The sequence below is a fragment of the Balaenoptera physalus genome (assembly GCF_965194825.1).
Source record: "Balaenoptera physalus genome assembly, chromosome: 11".
NCBI lineage: Eukaryota > Metazoa > Chordata > Mammalia > Artiodactyla > Balaenopteridae > Balaenoptera > Balaenoptera physalus.
In genome coordinates this window covers 71,484,933-71,498,421 of record NC_138896.1, presented here as the reverse complement: position 1 = coordinate 71,498,421, position 13,489 = coordinate 71,484,933, and the positions used below count along the sequence as shown (strand labels likewise).

General features: G+C 39.7%; 1 protein-coding gene across 2 annotated transcripts in view; it reads left to right on the top strand.

Annotated features, from left to right (window-relative positions):
* The window catches only part of PRKAR2A (protein kinase cAMP-dependent type II regulatory subunit alpha), an 81,087-nt gene that overhangs the window by 28,433 nt on the left and 39,165 nt on the right, over positions 1 to 13,489 (top strand). The gene's annotated exons all lie outside the window — the stretch shown is intronic.

Sequence of the window (13,489 nt, the reverse complement as noted above, 5' to 3'; positions counted from 1 at the left end):
ACACATTCCCTACTCCAACTCAAACATCTGTGTGCCTACTGTGTGTCAGGCCACTGTACTGATTCCAAGGCCACTGTAGAGATTCCAAGATGAGGTAGACATGACCACTACTTTTGAGAAGCTCCCCTTCTACCTGGGAACAAAGACCAACAAAGCAAGTGCTGTTTGCCAGGCACAGAAAGACAAGAATATTTTTGTAGACTGGTTTAAAGAAGAAGCAAGGGCACAGAAACCTCAGATTATAAAATCTGTAGCTTGGTGAGGCAGGAAGTGGCAGGCATTAAGATTAGCAAAGTGAAATAAAAGTCAGATTGTGAAAAGTCCTGGAAAGAAATATTTTGGACCTTATGCAGAGACAATGGCAAGCTGTCAGAGTTTTTATTTATCAGGGGAGTGATGTAGTTAGTAGTCTATACTTGGAAGATTTCCAGAGCTGCATGGAAGCTACATGGGGTGCTTGCTGGGGGTGTTCTTTTAAAGAGGCTAGAGGAGGCATAGAGAGTAGACACAGATTTCAGGAGCAGGCTCAGCAAGTCTTCGTGCCCAATTGAATGTGTGTGTGTGTGGTAAGGGGTGGGAAGGATAATGCGGTGAAGCGGAGGGAGAAGGTAGAGACGGACTTTGGTGGTGACGGTGACAGGGAGACCTTGTACAGATTTGGCCTCAACGATTCAAGTGCAAACCCCCAGAGGCAACTAGAAATAGAAGTCTGGAGCTCAGGAACAAGGTAGGACTATTTAAACAGATTTGAGTGTGTGTGTGTGTGTGTGTGCGTGTGTGTGTATGTGTGTGTGTGTGTGTAGGAACAGAATGACATTGCTACAAAAGTTGTGCAGAAAAGATGGCCCAAGAAGGAAGCCTGAGGCTTCCAGAAAGGAACCAGAAAGGTGTGAGGAGACATGGAAAATGTTTGGCCAAGACAGTGGAAAGGAGAATTTCAAAAGTAGGGCTATTCCACAATGTTAGGTGTCAGGGAGATCCAATAGAATGGGGAAGGGACAGAGGGGGTGACAGTGAACTGCCAGCCGCCCAGGGAGTGAGGAGCATGGCCCAGCTGCATCTGGTGCCTGAGTTCTACTCAAGAGAAAGCTTTATTTATTATCCAGTGGATGCCTCCACAGTGCTTTACCAAACAAACTGCCTATACCATTAAGAAAATTTATTTCTGAATTTGCTGATCTCAAAAGCTTAGAAATGTCTGTTTATTTTGTATCTTTTATAAAGTTAAAGTCTCACTATGCAAAGAGTTACCATCTTTTTCATGTTACTTAGTTTCTACAGGTGGTCAGCATTGATACTTTTTAGACTTCTCTCCTTGCCTGAAGAAAATAAGAATGACCCAACTTTTCCTGCTTTTTTTTGGAGTCGGCTTCCTTTAGTTTAGATCATTAAATGTGTTATAGTTTCACCCCACAAGAAGCAAGATATCAACCATAAAAGTGGCAAAAGTGGTAGAAACAGTTATAAAATAGTTAATACTTTAAAAAAGCTCATTCCATGTAAATTTTTTTCTATTAAATGAAAAAGAAATGAAGCTGGTCATTGGTGATAAGGTTTTTCAAGAAAAAAGGTTAAATAGAGCATGTCTATAAAAAGATAGACCACATCTCGTCTGACTCCATTTTTGGTAAGCGTCACTAGCCTCAGAACTTTCTTTATTCTCCATCTCAGTGGTATCCAAGCCAAAAGTTGGTTGTCCTTTACCCTCACTTTAGTTTTTCACTTATTCACCAAGAAGGTTTGGGAATCAACCCAATTAAATTTTAGTGTTTAGGGAGCATGTTTGTTGATCTTATATAGAAATTCTACATAATAGAACATTTGATTAGCCAGAACAAATTGAACAAGATAGATGAGAGTACTAAGGTGCCTTTCTGCTTTCACATAATCTTCAACTGCCCAATTTAATATAATAAAGAACCTTTTTTTTTTTTAAAGTACTCTTTTCATATCAGAACATTTTAAACCCCACATTTGTTTGTTTATTTATTTTTGGCTGTGTTGGGTCTTCGTTTCTGTGCGAGGGCTCTCTCTAGTTGTGTCAAGCGGGGGCCGCTCTTCATCGCAGTGCACGGGCCTCTCACTATCGCGGCCTCTCTTGTTGCGGAGCACAGGCTCCAGACGCGCAGGCTCAGTAGTTGTGGCTCACGGGCCTAGTTGCTCCGCGGCATGTGGGATCTTCCCAGACCAGGGCTCGAACCCGCGTCCTCTGCATTAGCAGGCAGACTCTCAACCACTGCGCCACCAGGGAAGCCCCAATAAAGAATCTTTTATCTAATTAAACCTTCTTTAGATTTTTTTTTTCCCAAAAGCTGTTTCCCTAAGCACTTGTCTTCATTAGAGGTATTTGGGGATGGTGGGAGAGAGGGAGGTAGATTCAGAGAAGTAGATCACCATTATACTAAAAATGGCATGTAGAATCAAATTTGACTGTGTTGGGCTTCAGGTTTATAAATTGGGTCTTAAAAATTACCTGTATCTCAGATTTTGCTCTGTAGCTCTAAATAACTTGCACACTAACTCTAGCCATCAAGGAATGGAAAGAAATGGTAGCGAAGCACAAGCTAATGAACCAGTTGAACAGCTAGTGATTTTTATTATGATGAGTTACGTTTTCTTGTTAGGTGGTGGGTTTTGTCACATCTGTTATAACAGATCCTTTGAAGAACAAAGATCCAAGGCCAGCAAGAGAACAATGATCGTGAAGTCCAGACTGGCTTACTGATCATGGACTTGAGAATTGTTTTTCAACATCAGGTCACAGAGGGGCAGACTTGATTTTTTAAGATGATAGTGGGGCTTCCCTGGTGGCGCAGTGGTTGAGAGTCTGCCTGCCAATGCAGGGGACGCGGGTTCGAGCCCTGGTCTGGGAAGATCCCACATGCCGCAGAGCGGCTGGGCCCGTGAGCCACAATTACTGAGCCTGCGCGTCTGGAGCCTCTGCTCCGCAACAAGAGAGGCCGCGACAGTGAGAGGCCCGCGCACCGCGATGAAGAGTGGACCCCGCTTGCCACAACTAGAGAAAGCCCTCGCACAGAAATGAAGACCCAACACAGCCATAAATAAATAAATAAATAAATAAAAATTAAAAAAAAAAAAAAAAAAAGTCACCCTCCTGGCACACCTCCCTAGCGCTGGAGCTGGAGGGCTGCAAATTGAAAAAAAAAAGAAAAGATGATAGTGAATAAAATCCTGTTAGCTCTTCAAAAATAAGGATTTTTAGCAGTAATAAATAAAACAGTTTACATCAGTCATTAGAAATGCAAATCAAAACCATGATGAGATATTACTTTATACCCACTTATTATTATAATAAAAAAGACATAATAACAAGTGTTGACTTGGATGTGGAAGAACTGGAACCCACATACACTGCTGGTAGGAATGGAAAACGGTCTGGTAGTTACTCAAAAAGCTAAGTATGGAGTTACTGTATGACCTACCAATTTCACTCCTAGGTGTATACCCAAGAGAAATGAAAACATATATCTACGTAAAATGTGTACACACGAATGTTCATAGTAGCGTTATTCTTAATAGCCAAAAAGTGGAAAAAACCCAAATGTCCACCAGGTGATGAATGGATAAACGAATGTGGTATAGCCATACAATGGAATAATATTTGACAACAAAAAGAAATGAAGTACTGATAGGTGCTACAAAAGGCCAGTTGTATTCTACTTATATGAAATGTCCAGAATAGGCAAATCTATAGAGACAGTAAGTTATTGGTTGCCTAGGGCTAAGGGGGGGAAATGGGGAGTGAGTGCTGATGGGTATGGGGTTTCTTTTTGGGGTGATGAAAAAAATCTAAAATTGATTGTAGTAATGGAGACACAATTCTTTGCATATACTAAAAACCATTGAATTGTACACTTTAAATGGTAAACTATGTGGTATGTGAATTATATCTCTATAAATCTGTTACGTTAAGAAAAATAAAGCTATTTTATTTTTTTCTCCTCCTGTCTCTAGCTATTGCAGCCCCAGGCCCCCCTGAGAGGTTAAGCTATGGCCAAGTACAGTTATGGTTACTTCTGTTTTTCTTTATATTGACTCAGTCTTTGTACTTAAAATTAATTTAAGTGAAAAAAAAGTTGTAAAAAAAACTGTTAATGCTGACCTTAGAAAAGTACTCAGTTTTGGACCTGGTTTATCAGTAAATTTTGATTAGTTTGTAAGTACTAATATTTGATAAACTGAGTTAGCCTCAGAAATTTTTCAGTTAAGATTCCAGATGCAAATTCCTAATGGGGGCTTTTAACTTCATTTTAAAAGACATTTTAGGCATTTCAAGAAAGAAGGTGCTTTCTCAAAGTTGCACGAATGTGAGTGTTACCCAGTTACCCTGCTAGCATCCCCAGGGTGATTTTAGATGTTGTCCTTCCATAGCTACCTGTATGGCTAAGAGCATGGGCTGTAAAGCTAAGACTGTCTGCCACCCTGTCTGGTTTCACCTTTGTTAGCAGAGTGAGTTATTTATTTAACCTTTCTTGCCGTAAATTCTTTATCTAAGTAGTACCTCATAAGGTTTGTATGAGAATTAAGTGACTTATAACCATAAAGTGTTTAGGAACATAAATGTTATATGTTGTTATTCCATCTCCACATTTTCTAGCATTCTTTGTCATCTGGATCGGCAGAATTTCCTTTTGGCTTCTGAATTTACTAAGATTAGGTTTGTCATATATATAGCCGAAGAAAATGAAAACACTAATTTGAAAAGATATATGCACCCCAGCGTTCACAGCAGCATTCTTTACAATAGCCAAGATATGGAAGCAACCTAAGTGTCCATCAACAGAAGACTGGATAAAGAAGATGTAGTGTATATACATACACACACACACGGTGGAATATTGGCCATAAAAAAGAATAAAATTTTGCTATTTGCAACAACATGGATGGACCTGGAAGGTATTATGCTTAATGAAATAAATCAGACAGAGAAAGGCAAATACTGTATGTTTTCACTTATATGTGGAATCTAAAAAATAAAACAAATAAATAAAAATAACAAACAGAAACAGACTCACAGATATAGAGAGCTAGTGATTACCAGTGGGGAGAGGGGCAAGATAGGGGAAGGGAATTAAGAGGTACAAAATACTAGGTATAAAGTAAATAAGACATGAGGATGTAATGTATAGCACAGGGAATATAGCCAATGTTTTATAATAACTTTAAATGGAGTATAATCTATATAAATATTGAATCATCATGTTATATGCCTGAAACTAATATAATATTATAAATCAACTATACTTCAATTTTAAAAAGATTAAGTTTGTCTGTGAGTGGCAGAAAATCCAAAATAATAGCACTTAAAGGAAGCCTAAAGTTCAGGGCCAGTAGGACAGGGAGCTTCATGAAGTTGTCAGGGGTCCAGGTCATCCTATCCTGCTACTTTGCAAGCCTATTTCTACTCTTTTCTAGAGTTGAAAGACAAAAGGTAATTAAAACACATAGAATTAGTAGTGTAACTGTGTTATTTGAAAATATAAAGTAAATCTCAGGATAAACAGCCCAAAGAGTTGCTGCATTTGCCTCTGGGGAGCAGGAATTGTGAGTAGGGAGAGATGGATTACAAGACTGCTGCGTTTTGTTGATGTTGTTTTCTTAGTTATAGCCTTATAGTACTGATTGGCTTTTAAATTTGTGATATGTAAAAGTTTGATTAAAGACAAAATTCTAGAAAATTAGAGTTATTTCATATAGTGCTTGTGCAAATTTTTTTTCACATAACAATATATTTTGAAGGTCTCCCTGGCAGTTCATATAGGTCTGTTGCACCCTAAATTTTAACGGCTGCATAGAGGTTTGTACTCTGACTATACCAGTTGTTTCCTTAACTTCTTTTTCTAGACAACTTTTATTCTCATTTTTTTTTTCTATTACATACAATACTATAGTGATTATGTGATATATATATATATATAAAACATATTCCTAGAAGTGGAATTATTACTAGGTCAAAGACAGTTCACAGTTAAAATTTTGACAGAAACTGCCAGATTTTCTTCCAAAATTTTAAGATCACTCTGATAACTGTGTGGAGAATAGATTGATGTGGAACAAGATGGGCCTTGGGAAGACAAGTTTGGAGGCTGTTGCTATCATCCCAGCGAGAAATGATGCACTTCAGGCTGGGGTAACAGTGGATATGGAGAAAGGTAGACTGATTCAAGAAATAAAGTGGATGGGAGAACAGATGGAATTATTAATGAAGTAGATGTGAGTAATGAAAGAAAGGAGGGAGTCAGGATGATTCGGATAGACCAGTGACATCAATTAGAGTCTTCATGTCAGATGAAACCTACTTGCCATGGCCAGATTAGATGAATTTGTAGATACTTTGCAACTCTGACATTGTATGATTTTGGTATCCATGACAGCACCCTTATTTATAGATTGAATGATACACATATTGAATACTTTGTGTTTTATAATTGTAGGTATATAATTTTATTTGATTTTTTTTATTGTGCAAACATTGAGTTTATCCCTAAACTGCATAGATTTTAATCTTCTGTAAATCTCTGGCCAATGTGCTTCCTTCCTCCACCAGCTGCAGTCAGAGTGATCTTTATAAAATCCAGTCTGCGATGACTCCCTTCGCTCCAGTTTCTTCATATTGTAACAGAAGTGCTGTGTCCATAGCTGATCCACTCACAGGGAACATTTCCAAGTGGTTCTGTTCCATTCCACCTTGTTTGGGGGTGTCCAAGCCCCCATCCTCTCTCCAGTGGTCTTATAGGTCTTCTAGACTGTGGGAAAGTAGAGGGCCCCCAGGTTGGGAATCAGTGGGGCAAGAAGATAGGTAGGTATTCTATACTGGAGGACTTTCCTGACACTCCCTATTATTGGGGTAGGTAATCCTTTCTTTTCTCTTCTTCCAGTTAATACTTCATCTCTCATTAAGTCTTGGTCATTATTCTCCAGATTTTCCCTTCTGGTTTTGCAGTCACATCCAAGGAACTCTTTATCAGGTACTTAAATCTTTGTTCCTGCTCTTCTCCCGCAGCTGGAGGAAAAAGAAAATACGTAGAAATAACTAGTTTATTACTTCTGAATATTGCCCTGCCACAGCATGACTTCCAAAATAGGCCTTGCTCACCTCTTCACCTTCATCTCTGTGCTGTTTTGCCACATTGCTCATGCCATATCATACTTCTTTCATTTCCTGAAATCATAGGTTCACTCAACTCCATCCCAACCGTGCTTAGACCTTACTTTGTAGACCCAGACCTTCCTTCACTTTCTCTACATAGTCTTCTTATGTGCTCACAGAGCACTCTATACTTGCCTTTGTAGTAGTATATATCACATGTTATGATTATGATATGATTATTTTGGGTCACTGGTTAGCTAGCTCCTGAGATCTTTGTGCACAGGAGCCATATCTGAATCACTTTTATTTCCCCACTGGTAGCACAGTGCCTGTCCTAGAAGGGCTCAGTAATTATTTGTTGAATGAATAAATATGTATTTGGCACCAGCCAATATTGAATGATTTTTATTTAGTTCAAGGATAGAGGAAATAATCAATATAGAATAACAATGTAGAGGAAAGTTGTGATTTTAGAAGAGGCTACTTTATTTTTCTAACAAGTAAGTATATTTTATTCAGAAACATAAGCATGATCTATGGAAACTAATAATAGGAAACCAGTTAGGTCTTCCCTGGTGGTGCAGTGGTTAAGAATCCACCTGCTAATGCAGGGGACGTGGGTTCAAGCCCTGGTCTGGGAAGATCCCACATGCCGCGAAGCAACTAAGCCTGTGCGCCACAACGACTGAGCCTGCACTCTAGAGCCCACGAGCCACAACTACTGAGCCCGTGTGCCACAGCTCCTGAAGTCCGCGCGCCTAGAGCCTGTGCTCCGCAACAAGAGAAGCCACTGCAATGAGAAGTTCACGCTGTGCAACGAAGAGTAGCCCCCGCTCGCAGCAACCAGAGAAAGCCCGCAAGCAGCAACGAAGACCCAATGCAGCCAAAAATAAATGAATTAATTAATTAAAAAAAATAGGAAACCAGTTAATATAATTCATCATAATAGGTAAAGTAAAAAATCATGTTATCATTTCTATAGATAACTAAAAATACTATTTAGTAAAATTCAAAAATTCCTGGCTAAATTTGGAAGATATCCTTTAACTACTGGTATACAATTGATAACAGATTTACTACAATAAGAGGCTACTTTAATAATAGTTGGAAGCCAGGTTGCAAAAGCCTCAAAAAAAAGAATGGTCCACTCACAAAACAGCTCATTTGGGAAGCTTGGTGTTGGAAGGAAGTAGGTATGTGAATTATATAACTAGAGGCCTTAGCAGGGTCAGATAGGAGTTTTCTGTAGGTAGATAGTGGAAAGATGGATATCAACTGTTGGACAGACTAGAGAAAAGGCTCAATGGGATGGGCCTCATTATCAGCACATGGTCACATGTACCAGCAGAAACTACCACACCAAGGCAAACACACCATTGGAGCTTTTGCTTTAAACTTTGATGACCGTGTACCTAGTTTAACCAGCACAAGATTCTACAGAATGAAAAAGTGAAGAAAGAATAGCAGCAAATCAGAACTACAATGGGATATCACCTCACACCAGTCAGAATGGCCATGATCAAAAAATCTACAAACAATAAATGCTGGAGAGGGTGTGGAGAAAAGGGAACTCTCCTACACTTGGTGGGAGATGTAAATTGATACAGCCACTGTGGAAAACAGTATGGAGGTTCCTTAAAGAACTAAAAATAGAGCTACCATATGGCCCAACAATCCCACTACTGGGCATATAACCAGAGAAAACCATAATTCAAAAAAACACATGCACCCCAGTGTTCATAGCAGCACTATTTACAATAGCCAGGACATGGAAGCAACCTACACGTCCATCGACAGAGGAATGGATAAAGATGTGGTTCATATATACAATGGAATATTACTCAGCCATAGAAAGGAATGAAATTGGGTCATTTGTAGGACGTGGATGGACCTAGAGACTGTCACACAGAGTGAAGTAAGTCAGAAAGAGAAAAGCAAATATCATATAATAACATATATGTGAAATCTAGAAAAATGGTATAGATGATCTTATTTGCAAGGCAGAAACAGAGACACAGACGTAGAGAACAAATGTATGGATACCAAGGGGGAAAGGGGTGGGGTGGGAGGAATTGGGAGACTAGGATTGACACATATACATTATTGATACTATGTATAAAATAGACAACTGATGGGAACATACTGTATATAGCACAGGGAACTCTACCTAATGCACTGTGGTAACCTAAATGGGAGGGAAGTCCAAAAGGGAGGGGATATCTGTATGTGCATGGCTGATTCAGTTTGTTGTGCAGTGGAGGCTAACACAACATTGTAAAGCAACCATACTCCAAAAAAATTAATAATAAATAAATAAATAAATTTTAAAAATAAAAAAAAATTTAAAAAGAAAGAATAGTAGCATTCTTTCCCTCTTCTGACCCATAGAGAAAGCAGAATGAATTTGTGTGTGAAATCATGGTGGATTTTTTTTTTCTTCTCTGTTTTCCTTCCCTTCCCTTCTCTGTCTTTTTTCTTAATTGTGAACCAACGAGTCCCATAGTTTATTGATTGGGTCTCAGAACCCTAAATGGGTTACTCGGCACTTTTCTTGGACTTTTCTTGCATCGTTGAGTGTTCCTCCTTTGACACCCTGCTTCTCACTCATCTATGTTTCCAGGCACCCTGGGACATTTACCCTCTCCAAAAACTTTCTTGCCCTTGGGGCTTTCGTCAAGTTATTTCATCTGCCCAGAGATGCACTTTCACCCCCGCCTACGGAGGCCCAGCACAATTGCCACCCATTGGTGGCAGCCCTTCCTGGCAATCCGTTTGTTGTGATTAACGACTCTAATGGGCCTGCCCTAACAGCTGCCTTGTAGTCCACTTTTGAGATTTACTGTGCTGTGCTATGTTTTACTATGCTGAGGTCCTCCAAACACAAGGCCCTCATTAATGCCCTGCTTCTGTTATTTGCCTCTGTACATAGCTGGTGTTGCTAACATCCTACCAGCCCAGCTTTAAGTTGAGTGTGCCTATTTGCCACAGCAGTTGTAGAATCTTGAGTACTGAGCTTTGCCCTGCCCTAGCTGTGCTTGGATTATGTTCTCCGGGTTTGGTTTGGTTTGGTTTTAATATTTATTTATTTGGTTGCACCAGGTCTTAGTTGTGGCAGGTGGGCTCCTTAGTTGTGGCTTGCCGGATCCTTAGTTGCAGCTTGAGGACTCCTTAGTTGTGGCTTGCCGGATCCTTAGTTGTGGCATATGAACTCTTAGTTGCGGCATGCATGTGGGATCTAGTTCCCTGACCAGGGATCGAACCCGGGTCCCCTGCATTGGGAGGGCGGAGTCTTAACCACTGCACCACTAGGGAAGTCCCTGTTCTCCAGGTTTTTATGCCGTATCCTACCATGTTCATAGTGAAGATTCTATTATCTTGTCCATCATGTTTCAGTTTAAAATAGGAGAGACTTTGGGAAATGTTTTCAAATTCTCCAGCATGTTCTTAATATTCACCACATAAAATATTCTACCTGCTCAAAGAACCATGTTTTAATTTCAGGGTATGTCAGCATTTATGAGTTCATTTAATCAGGAATAATGACTTTTAGTTTCCACTGAGATTGCATTTGTTAATATTTTTGAGGCACATGTTTTCAGATCAGGTAACCTAAATTTTAAGTCTTCCTATTCCCTATGTATTTGTTTATAATAGAAAAGGAGAGCATTTTAGGCACTGTTTTCTGCTGGAAGATTTTCTCATACTTATACTGGTTGAATACTTTGACCCACATAAACTCTGATGTGCTCTGTTTTGGGCTATTTAAGCAGGGGTGAAATTACAATAGATGGTCTCTGTCTGCTGTAGTCATTAATTACATTCTCTGTGCCTTGGCATTGTATCTTGCTCCAACTGCAGCTGTTTCCTCTGGCCCTATAAAAGCTTATAAGATGTGTAATAATTTAAAATGAAATAACACATAGATTTATCAGGCAGCATGTTTGTGTTTTTAATTACATTTTACACTGCAAGTCACCTTTTTTTTTAAAGTACTTTTGAACTCTTTCACGGAGGGAGTGCTTTAGGAATTTAAAAAATCATTTTGTCTTTTTTGCACGATATATGAAAGTATTGATTTTAAGTTTGCATTTTAAAATTTTGATTCCTTCTTTTATGTCTTTGTTTTAAACACACTGTTCTTTCTTTATGATAGTTCTATAATCTTGATATCTAACCCTTTGTTTGAAGTATCCCCTGATAGCACCCATACTAAATTCTTTCACTGTGTACTTTATAATTTTAGGTTGTATACTAATGTTTGATGGGGTTTTAATTATGGAAATTTCATGAGGCCTGGGTTGAGGGCTTATGCTGGTGTACATTTCATCCGTCTAACTGAGTGACAAGCACATGTGTTTCAAATGATCAAAGGAAACTCTCCCACATCTCTCAAGCTAGAATGCAAGCTCCATGAAATCAGGGATCTTTGTTTTGTTTACTAATGTCTCCCAAATTGTCTACTGTAGTGCATGGCATGTACTAGGTACTCTACCTATATTTGTTGAACTGAATCACTTCCTTTCCTGGTGGATGGATTAATTTTGACTAATCCACTTTTTATTGAGGAAGTAGTGACAGACTATTGTAGGTACTTTCAGGAATGCTGGGGTTTTCTTTTGACTATTTGCCTATTTGTTCCAGTAACATGACTTTGACCCTGTGCTGCACAAAAAGATAATCCTAATCCTATTAAGATGAATGAACATTTGCCTCCTTCCTGGGTCTATGTTTGTTTCAGAGACCTTGCATTAGAGTTTGGCTCTCTGAGCCGTCTTCAATTTGTTTTTCACTAATCCTCAAATTTCTGTTTTTTTGGAGCGTTATAAGGCATATTTTATATATTTTTAAAATAAAATTAATCAGATTAATGTTTGAAGGTAAAAAAACCCCACCTTGTTTATTTTTTTTAATAAATTTATTTATTTTTGGCTGCATTGGGTCTTCGTTGCTGCTTGCGGGCTTTCCCTAGTTGCAGCGAGCGGGGGCTGCCCTTCATTGCGGCGTGCAGGCTTCTCATTGTGGTGGCTTCTCTTGTTGCGGAGCACGGGCTCTAGGTGCGTGGGCTTCAGTAGTTGTGGCTCACAGGCTGCATGGGCTTAGTTGCTCCGCGGCATGTGGGATCTTCCCTGACCATGGCTCGAACCCGTGTCCCCTGCATTGGCAGGCAGATTCTTAACCGCTGCGCCATCAGGGAAGTCCCTCCACCTTGTTTAAATGATATAGTTCAGTGGTAAGAATTTAGAAAACCATCAAACATAAGGAATGATAGGTGAAAAGTAGGAAAAATTAGCAAAAAAACTTTTTTTTGTTTGTTTTAACCTAAAAACGTGATCAATTTTTCTGATTAATACAGTGACCGTGGGTGGAGAAAACCCACCTGTATTGAGGGAGAGTATAACTTCATGGTTAATTTTTTATTTTAGTGTAATACTCATTAAATTATTTTATTTTATTTTTTAAAAAATATTTATTTTTTAATTTATTTGGTTGCACCAGGTCTTAGTTGCAGCAGGCGGGCTCCTTAGTTGCAGCTCACCAGCTCCTTAGTTGTGGCATGTGGGCTTCTTAGTTGTGGCATGCGGGCATGCAAACTCCTAGTTGCGGCATGCATGTGGGATCTGGTTCCCTGACCAGGGATCAAACCTGGGCCCCCTGCATTGGGAACGAGGAGTCTTATCCACTGCACCACCAAGGAAGTCCCTCATTAAGTTATTTTATAAAGTTATTTATTTATGGCTGTGTTGGGTCTTCGTTTCCGTGCGAGGGCCCTCCCCAGCCGCGGCAAGCGGGGGCCACCCGCCATCGCGTTGCGCGGGTCTCCCACCAGCGCGGCCCCTCCTGCCGCGGAGCACGGCTCCAGGCTCCAGGCTCCAGACGCGCAGGCCCAGCAATCGTGGCCCACGGGCCCAGTCGCTCCGCGGCATGCGGGATCCTCCCAGACCAGGGCTCGAACCCACGTCCCCTGCATCGGCAGGCAGACACTCAACCACTGCGCCACCAGGGAAGCCCCAAGTTATTTTAAAATGAAATGTAAATGCAGGTCTAGCAGGTCTTGGGATTATCTTTAAAAGAAGAAAATTTAACTATTTGATATCATAAAATTACCAGTAAATTTAGTAGACTTCTTATTCATTTGCTGTGATACAAATTAGGTGGAACTTGTATGTGAACAGAAATAAAATTGCCACCCACGTCGAAGTTATAAAGAGCTTGTTTTCAAAGACATATATTATTCTTTATATTGTCTTTATGTGATCATGTTGAACCACTGTCTCTGGTTGATTATGGAAGAATATGAATTGATCCACCACTTGGTATTCAGGTTCCTAGTTCTGTTGTCAAAGATCTTTGCAAAAAAGGAGGATAAAGATGGGGTCA